The sequence below is a fragment of the Suncus etruscus genome, chromosome 17 (assembly GCF_024139225.1).
Source record: "Suncus etruscus isolate mSunEtr1 chromosome 17, mSunEtr1.pri.cur, whole genome shotgun sequence".
Lineage (NCBI taxonomy): Eukaryota > Metazoa > Chordata > Mammalia > Eulipotyphla > Soricidae > Suncus > Suncus etruscus.
In genome coordinates, this window is record NC_064864.1 from 9,294,196 (window position 1) to 9,303,483 (window position 9,288).

General features: G+C 39.3%; 1 non-coding gene across 1 annotated transcript; it reads right to left on the minus strand.

The window, feature by feature from the left end:
• Positions 1–7,306: 7,306 nt before the first annotated feature.
• LOC125995153 (U1 spliceosomal RNA) lies at positions 7,307–7,468 on the minus strand. The gene has a single exon (XR_007490743.1). It is a non-coding gene; the product is annotated as a U1 spliceosomal RNA (small nuclear RNA).
• Between the last annotated feature and the right edge of the window lie 1,820 nt (positions 7,469–9,288).

Below are 9,288 nucleotides of genomic sequence, written 5' to 3' on the forward strand. Positions count from 1 at the left end.
TGTGTTGACCCCACATACTCTGTGTGTAGTTTCATTATTTCATATTTCATATTTCTTTTTTTGTGTGTTTTTTGGGTCACACCCGGCTCCATGCTCAAAAATTGCTCCTGGCAGGCACGGGAGACCATATGAGATGCCGAGATTCGAACCATTGACCTTCTGCATGAAAGGCAAACGCCTTACCTCCATGCTATCTCTCTGGTCCCTCATATTTCATATTTCACTGCTCATGCAACCCACTCTCCCTGAAGTAGATTCATTGAAATCCCACTGATGCTGTCAGACAGAAATCACCTCCAGCACAGCCCATCTGTTAAATTTCCAGGGCTGAAGCAGGAGTCGAGAAGGGTCTACTAGGACAGTGATAATGAAACTGATCACTCTGGACAAGCACTTGGCACTAAAAGGAGAGAAACAGTCAAGGCACCCCTCCATTAACAATAGCACAAACCACGGAGTCAAAGAGTAAAGGGGTATATATATACATACATACATACATACATAAATACATACATACATACATAAATACATACATACATACACACACATAAAGAGAGAGAAGGAAAGAGAAAGTGAGAAAGCAAGGTAGGAGTGGGGTGAGAAAGGGTGAGAGGGAAATGGGAGACACTGGTGATGGTGATGAGAAGGCTGCACTGGTGAAGGATAATGTATATTGTATGATTTAAACTCAACAATAAACACATTTGTAATCACGGTGCTTAAATAAAGCAGTTAATTTCTTTTTTAAATGTAACTTGGTCAGGGGCCAGAGAGATAGCATAGCAGTAGAGCATTTGCCTTACACACAGCCAACCCACAATGGACCCCAGTTTGATTCCTGGCATCCCATATGGTTTCCCAAGCCTGCCAAGGGCAATTTCTGAGTGCAGGGCCAGGAGTAACCCCTGAGTGCCAACAGGTGTGAATGCCTCCCCCCAAAAAGGAAAAGAAAAGAAAAGTAACTTGGTCAAATGGAAAATCATAGTACATTTACTGACAGAAATATTAATGTTTTCAGTGAACATGTATTAGCTAACCATCATAAATAATCACACACACACACACACACACACACACATACACACACACACACACACACACACACATATATATATATATTGGTTTTTGGGTAACACCCGGCGACGCTCAGGAGTTATTCCTGGCTCTACTCTCAGAAATCGCATGGGGCCCGGAGAGATAGCACAGCTGTGTTTGCCTTGCAAGCAGCCTACCCAGGACCAAAGGTGGTTGGTTTGAATCCTGGTGTCCCATATGGTCCCCCGTGCATGCCAGGAGCTATTTCTTTTTTTGTTTGTTTGTTTTTGTTTTGGGCTACACCCGGCGATGCTCAGGGGTTACTCCTGGCTGTCTGCTCAGAAATAGCTCCTGGCAGACACGGGGGACCATATGGGACACCGGGCTTCGAACCAACCACCTTAGGTCCTGGATTGGCTGCTTGCAAGGCAAACACCGCTGTGCTATCTCTCTGGGCCCATCCAGGAGTTATTTCTGAACAGGAGTAACCCCTGAGCAACGCCGGGTGTGGCCCAAAAAGAAAACAAAACAAAACAATACAAAAAAAAAAAAAAAACAAACAAACAAAAAAAAGAAATCGCTCCTGGCCGGCTCGGGGGACCATATGGAATGCTGGGATTCAAACCACTATCCTTCTGCATGCAAGGCAAATGCCCTACCTCCATGCTATCTCTTCAGTCCCCAATCTTATATATTTTAATAAATATTTTTTTCTTCATTGTATAGCTGAATAACTTTAGCAGAAATTTGACATATCTTTTTGACATGACATGTTTCTATAGTTCTTGTTTGGAGAAATGAATATAATTATATTCAATTCTAATAAAGTCTAATAAAGGAAAAACATAATGAAAATAAATAAAATTTTGTTTGTTTTTTGGGTCACACCCGGCAGCGCTCAGGGGTTATTCTTGACTCTACACTCAGAAATCGCTCCTGACAGGCTCTGGGAATCATATGGGATTCCGGGATTCGAACCAATGACCTTCTGCATTAAAGGCAAAAGCTTTACCTCCATGCTATCTCTCCGGCCCCTTTGTTTTTTCTTTTTTCTTTAACTAAATAAAATTTTTATGGAATTGACAATTTGTGGATTTCTGTAATGTGGCAATTCATCCTACTCTCCTTACCACAAGAAACTGCTTTTCTCTGCCTAGAATAAAATCAAGTTTTTTTGTTTTGTTATTGTTGTTGTTCCATAAAGGGTTAAGTAATACATATTTCAGACTTTTCTAGCCACATGCATCCCTGTCTTATACATTTGTTTTCTCTTTTCCTACGCTTTTCCCCAACTCTTCAATGCAAAATTTCAAAAATGCAAAATAAAACAGAACAAAGAGAAGAATTAATTTCTCAGTGGCTGCACAAAACTGGTTTGTGAGCCAGAGAATCATAGTTGCCACCTCTGGCCTGAATCTACATGGTTATGAAATGATTAATCATATTCTTGATGACAGTTGTTTGTTCTAGAAGTGGGTGCATAACCAAGTAAGGGCAATTAGGAGCTATTCCCTATGAAATTAAAATATGACTAAGAGATACTTGTCAGATGGCATTTTAAAAATGAAAAGAGAGAAAACTAAAAACAAGAAGCAATAATCACTCACTTTCTGTCAAGTGGCATGATAATGAGAAGCTAGAGCTTGATGGAAAGTAAAAATGAAGCAACTGAGAAGAAGGTGAGATAAATAATAGAGGAACGATTTCAAGGGCATTCTACAGTGCTCAGTGTTGTAGAATGAAGTTTTTCCTGCATTTCCAGATTGTTGTTTTATTTATATATCTCGGATAAAATGAATATCTCTGCTTTACACTATTCTCAAAATACGTTTAGTTCTTTTATTTAAATTTGGTAGAGGTATTCTCTGTAGTGGCAAGCCAAAGGATCTCATTAATATTTTCTGAAAAAAATTAAAAAATAAGCAATATATTTTGTTGCATCAGAGCCCTTTGTATGGGCTTGGATGGATGGAGGGACCTTTCTCTGCCTTCCCAGGCCATGTGCCTCCAATCCCCTTTAGCTGGTGGGTCTACTGGTTCAGGGTGGTGGCAAGAAAAAAATCCATTCACATGGAGGCTTCAGGAAATATAAGCTTTGTTCATGACCTATCCACCACATGTGTGGTCTATCATAACCATTTACGCTGGATCCTTATTCAGCCCAGCATACTAACTTGTCCTTCAGCCATCTTTTCTCCTGCTACTTCTCCATCCAGGTAAATCCCTCTTTTTGACCTTGAGGCCAAACCTTTTGAAACCTCCCCAAAACCCCTCCCAGAAATGGGAGGTCTATTAGCAGGTAAGATTACACAGGAGGAATGGGGGTGTGGTAACAATCTGCCCCTTTCTTTTTAAATCAAAAGAGCATAAATTCTCTTTTGTTGTCCTGGCTTCCGCCTTTAGCCAAAGGCGGGTAATATTTCCAAAGCAACGAAGTATACAGTGAGAAATTAACATATTGACCTTTTTTAAAAACATAATTTTTCTGCAAAATATATCTATAACTTAGAATTTTCTTAAAACTTTTTTACCCAAGCACTATCCTGGAACTTCCTTGTTCCTATTTTTCTTAATGCTATATAACTTTTTTCTGGAACTTTTCATGTTTCTATTAACCTTCCCTACACACAAAGTACAAAAGCATCTATACAGAACATACATTTAGAAAACAGGCTAGTACATTAAAATACACAGCAAAACATTATTATACCATTGGAAACATTAACTATGGGAAACAATAAAGCACATTTAAATTAGCAAGAAAATGACTTAAATCAAGAGATACACCTGAAACAAAGTTAGATGCAGGCGGTTTTTAAATCAAAATTTTAGTTGGGCTGTTATTCTTCCCCCCCCCCCTTTTTTTTTTTGGTTTTTTTGGCCACACCCATTTGATGCTCAGGGGTTACTCCTGGCTAAGCACTCAGAAATTGCCCCTGGCTCGGGGGGACCATATGGGATGCCGGGGGATCGAACCGTGGTCCTTCCTTGGCTAGTGCTTGCAAGGCAGACACCTTACCTTTGGCGCCACCTCGCCAGCCCCCTCCCTTCTTTTTTTTTTTTTTTTTTAATTTTTATATCACTACCTAATTTTATCCCATCACCAACACCAATTGTTCAGATGTGTAAAATCTGTGGCCTTTCATTTTATTCCTTCATCTAAAACCATTTGTCCAGATGTTGGTCCTTTCCCAGGCCATTCACCACGTGGCTTACTTCCATGGGGCCCCAGCCCCACAGCTGGGTTCGGGGCTGGGTTCACATGTGCCTGCCACCTCTGGCCACTTTTTTGCCCATCTAGCTGGACCTAAGTGGCTGTATCTTTTTGCTGAGAATGATCCCGCCTGCCACTGCAGCTGCTGTCTCCGCAAGCTTCTCAGGCTGTATATTTTCTGCCAGGCATGTCTGGTTTAGAGTTCAAAGTGATCCACGCTAAAAGTCCAGTCCGAAATTTTTAAACTCGAAATCCGTTTTTCATGCTGTAGGTCATGATTCAAGTAAATCAGTCCATTTAGATAAACTTTTTCTTCCTGATTCGTTTCCAATCAAGGCCCTCCATCAGTCTCTTAGGAGGCTGAGACCTTTGAAAAAGAAGGATTTTTTGTAACATAGCTTCAGTTCCCGGCCTCAGATGGGGGTGATCCAAGTTTTCACCACCCTTATTTCACTGGCCCTTCTGCCCCAGAAGGAGTCTTGGCCATCTTTTAAAATGGCTCCACATGGTGGCCCAAGGTTTTGGGCTCACTGCCACTGAAAAGAGCCAAAATCAAACTGAAGAACATAAGTTTTGCATGTTCAAGGTGCTGAGTTCAATCCCAGCACCACAAGAATCTGATAAATCCTAAAAATTGCTGGGCTGCACACTAATGAATATGGTTCCCAAAATAAAAAAATTAAATGAAAAATCAGAAAACTGTTTTTTTCTGATAGTACATCAAATAGTGCACTTGCTTTGCATGCAGCTGACATAGGTTCAATTCTTGGCACTCCACTGGGTTCCCTGAGCCCTACCAGGTGTGATCTCTGAGTGCAGAGCCAAGAATAAGCCCTGAAATTCTCCAGGTCTCCAAAATAAAAATAATAGTAATAATAATAGAATTAATTAAAATCAGAAAACTAGTGTGGGCAAAAATATTAAGAAACAGGAATCATCATATATTTCTAGTGGCAATAAAAATGGTGCTAGCCACTGTGAAAACAATTTTTACATAGTTTCCATATGACTCATCAGTTTCATTCCTTGGTATTCACATAAAAAATAAATTTGTGGTTCAAAAATGTGTATTCATGGGGCCAGGGAGAAAGTGCAAAGGACTCAATAGATGCTTTGCATGTAGCCTTATGTTTAATCCCTGACCATGCAAAGTCCACTTGGAAAGTACCAGATGTGAATCTCAAGCTGAGAGAAACCTTTGAGTCCAACTGGATATGATCTGCAAACAAAACAAAGAAAACAAATATTTTTATTAAAATTTTCCCATAGTAACTTTATTGGCAAAATTTGATTTATTTGATGAGAATATGAACAAAGTGTAGTATGTAACTATTCAATGGAATAATAGGAAAAAAAGAGCAACGTAAATTTTAGGACAACAAAATACTGTCCTAAATATATACTGATAGATATTCATTATATATTTCTCAAAATCCATAGAATAGGAGACCACAAAAGTAAATTTTAAGGTGAATAGGAATATTTGCTTTCTGTAACAAATAAACCATTTCAGTGTGTGACATTTAGATTGGAGTATACTTTACACTTGCAGGAATAGTGGCATAACAAAATTCTCTATATCTTATTGTCAATCATGCTGTGAATTTAAGTCTGCTCTAAAAAAAATAAACTTAAGACAAGGTGTTGACTAACATAAAACAAAAGATTAAGGAGAGACTTTAAAAAACTGAGCTTTGCATGTAGGACCCCCACATTAGAATATCAGTGCCTCATGGTCGTTAGCACAGAGGAGCTAATGAGCACTCTCAGTTTGGGCACAAAAATAAAACAAAATAAAGTAATACTAAGAGGCCAGGAGATAATACAGTGGTTAGCTGCAAAGATTAGGGTTTGATTCCTGGCACCACATGGTCCTTTGAACATCACTGGGTGCAGCCCAGGTAGCCTTCAGCACTACCAGGAGTAGTTCTAGAAGTCACCACCACTGCCAGGAATGACTTTTGAGAGGCCCAGAGTCACTGGGATATCCAGGGTAATCACAGGACTGTAGACCCAAAAGTATCATACTCTACTGCCCTTGCAGTGAACAACCACCATGTTGGTTATGAATTGTCAGTGGAATTCCTGAGTCTCCCAAACACTTGGGAGACCCCCTGCCAAATAAAATAATTAAACAAAAATATATATTCTGCAGACATATTGATGTATTTTATATGATTCCATCTTTATAAAGGCCAAAAACTGGTTAACCGATGCCATTATAGCTGAGAATACTGGATCATGTAACAAAGGAGTAAAGTTGAAAAGAGGAAGTGAGAGGCTTTTGAAGTCCTGTAACATTCAGTTTCTTAATTTGGTGACTTTTAAAAAAGTGTACTTTTAGAAAATTGTTATGTACAATGATAATGAGTGAAAGAAATACAATACCTATCTTGAATACAGACAGGGGGTGGGGGAGAAAGGACATAAGGGGCATTGATGGTGGGAATGTTGAAAACAAATTGTTATGCTAACTGCACCTATGCAAAAAAAGAAATACCTGCCACTTTTGCCCCCCCCCTTTTTGTTTCTTTTTATTTTATTTATATCTTCTAGAAAGAGGCTCCCACCTTTTTCATAGAACCTTAGAATTTGAATCATTTTGTTCTGCCTCATATTTCTACATCTTTCTACAAATTGAGAAAATAATTAAAAAAAAAAGTGGATGGGATCCAGGGACCAAGTGGTCTCAGGAACATTGATTTTAAAAAAAATAAGGCCAGATCTAAATACTACCCAAGCCAAAGTCAATGATGGTACAATCAAGAGACCCAAACTACAACAGTTATACACAAAAGGGTTCTATTACACCAGCAATCTAGGGGACTAAGGGTGGAGGTAGGTGTTGCATGCTGGGAAGAGTGGCAGAAGCATGCTGGGAACTCTGGAAGAGGGAGATCAACACTGGCGGTGGGAATGGTCCCAAATCACTGTCCCTATTTGCCTGAAATACAACTGTGAAAAACTTGGAATTTACAATGGTCTCAATAAAATTTAAAAAAAAAAAATGTTATGCTGAAAGCACATGCACCTTTTTTGTACTTTTTTTTTTTTTTTTAGCGGAGAGCACAAATGCAGTCCCTCAATACCACAAATTATGCAGTTCAGTTCCTCACATTTGTGGAAATCACAGGGGTCAGCACACCTGGAGTACAATGGATGTTTCGCCCTGGGGAAACCACCTTCGTGATCATGGTATCTCCCCTACCAGGTAAGTATGACCTTTTTGTACTTTTTTTTTTGTTTGTTTGTTTTTTTGGGCCACACCCGGCGGTGCTCAGGGGTTACTCCTGGCTGTCTGCTCAGAAATAGGTCTTGGCAGGCACGGGGGACCATATGGGACACCGGGATTCGAACCAACCACCTTTGGTCCTGGATCGGCTGCTTGCAGGGCAAACACCTTTGTGCTATCTCTCCGAGCCTGACCTTTTTGTATTTCTTTTTTTTTTGTTTTTGTTTTTGTTTTTGGGCCACACCCGGTGACGCTCAGGGGTTACTCCTGGCTATGCGCTCAGAAGTTGCTCCTGGCTCGGGGGACCATATGGGACACCGGGGGATCGAACCGCGGTCCGTCCTAGGCTAGCGTAGGCAAGGCAGGCACCTTACCTCTAGCACCACTGCCCGGCCCCCCTTTTTGTACTTCTAATAAGTTTATTTTAAAAAGAAAAATTAAGGAACAAAGTAATGATATACATAAAGCTTTCTACTTAAATAGATGATGACTAGGTCCTTTGTATAACAATATTTATGCAAGAACTTGGAAGCTTGCATTCTCTAAAGTAGCAAATCTTGATAAATATTTAAAATCATTTGCATTTTATTTCATTTCTCTGGATTTCCAGTAAAATATGTATATTTTAGACATTTTGAAAAACAGATAAAAACATAAAAAGGAAGCTTAATATCACCAATAAACATTGGGAAAGAGGAAAAAGTAAAATGTCACACTCAAGCTTTTTCCTCCTCACTAACTCCCATCTTACTAATTCCATCCACTTTTATCAATTTGACCCTTATCAATTCTGCCAACTTTTCTCTACCTTATTTATTTACTGACTCTGCAAATACTTAGTGAAAGGGTGCTTGAGACAAACACTGCTCTAATTATAGTTGAGTCACTGGTAATTGAATCAAAGAGCAGTGTTTCTGATATTGAGACAAGATCCTTAACCGGTGAATAAATGAGCAAACAGAAAATTATTAGCTAGTAATAAATGTTATACATAAAATAAGATAGCAATGGTCTATCTGACATTATACTATAATAATGTCAAACCAATGTAGATGGAGAAAAAAATACTACAAGTACAGGAAAACAAACAAACAAACAAACAAAACCAAAGGCCCGTGTGGCAACAGCACTGTGGGAAGGAAGGCAAGGAGTTATGAGATAAGGTTGCAAAGGTGAACCTGATGCACATTTTAAGAAGGTCATTTTTGTTTGTTTTTAAGACTTCTTACCATCATATTCCCTATTTTATTTTTAAATTTTATTTTATGAAAACCATTGTGACCTAGAGTCCTTCATAGTTGAATTTCAGTTATACAATGAGTCAGGACCCTTCCCATCACTGGTCTTAATCTCCCTCCACTAATGGCCCCAGAGTGCATCCTATCCTACCACCCTTTGCGCACTGGTCTGCCAGTGGAACAGGCCTCTTTGAGTTTAGATTGTTCAAGTTAGGTCCCTTGATTCTATTATTGACTTTGGCTGGGATATTTAGTTCTGTCCTTATTTATTTCCTTATCAATGCATCTGAGACCATTTGGTCCCTGGTCCCCAGTCTTTACGAGGGTTTTTTGAAGAGGGGAATGCCCTGTCTGGATTTTAAGTGTTGGAGGAAGCCAGTGAAGCTTGTTAACAAAAAAATAATATGAACCATTTCTAAAATTTGCATTTAATTTTCACTATGGAGAATAGATTTCGAGCACAGATTGCCCTTTGGAGCTCAGAGACTCTTCCAATAAGTCCATGGATGGAATTTGAGGTGCTCATTACTTAAAGAAGGGAAATCATATCACTCAGATTGTTAAGGAAG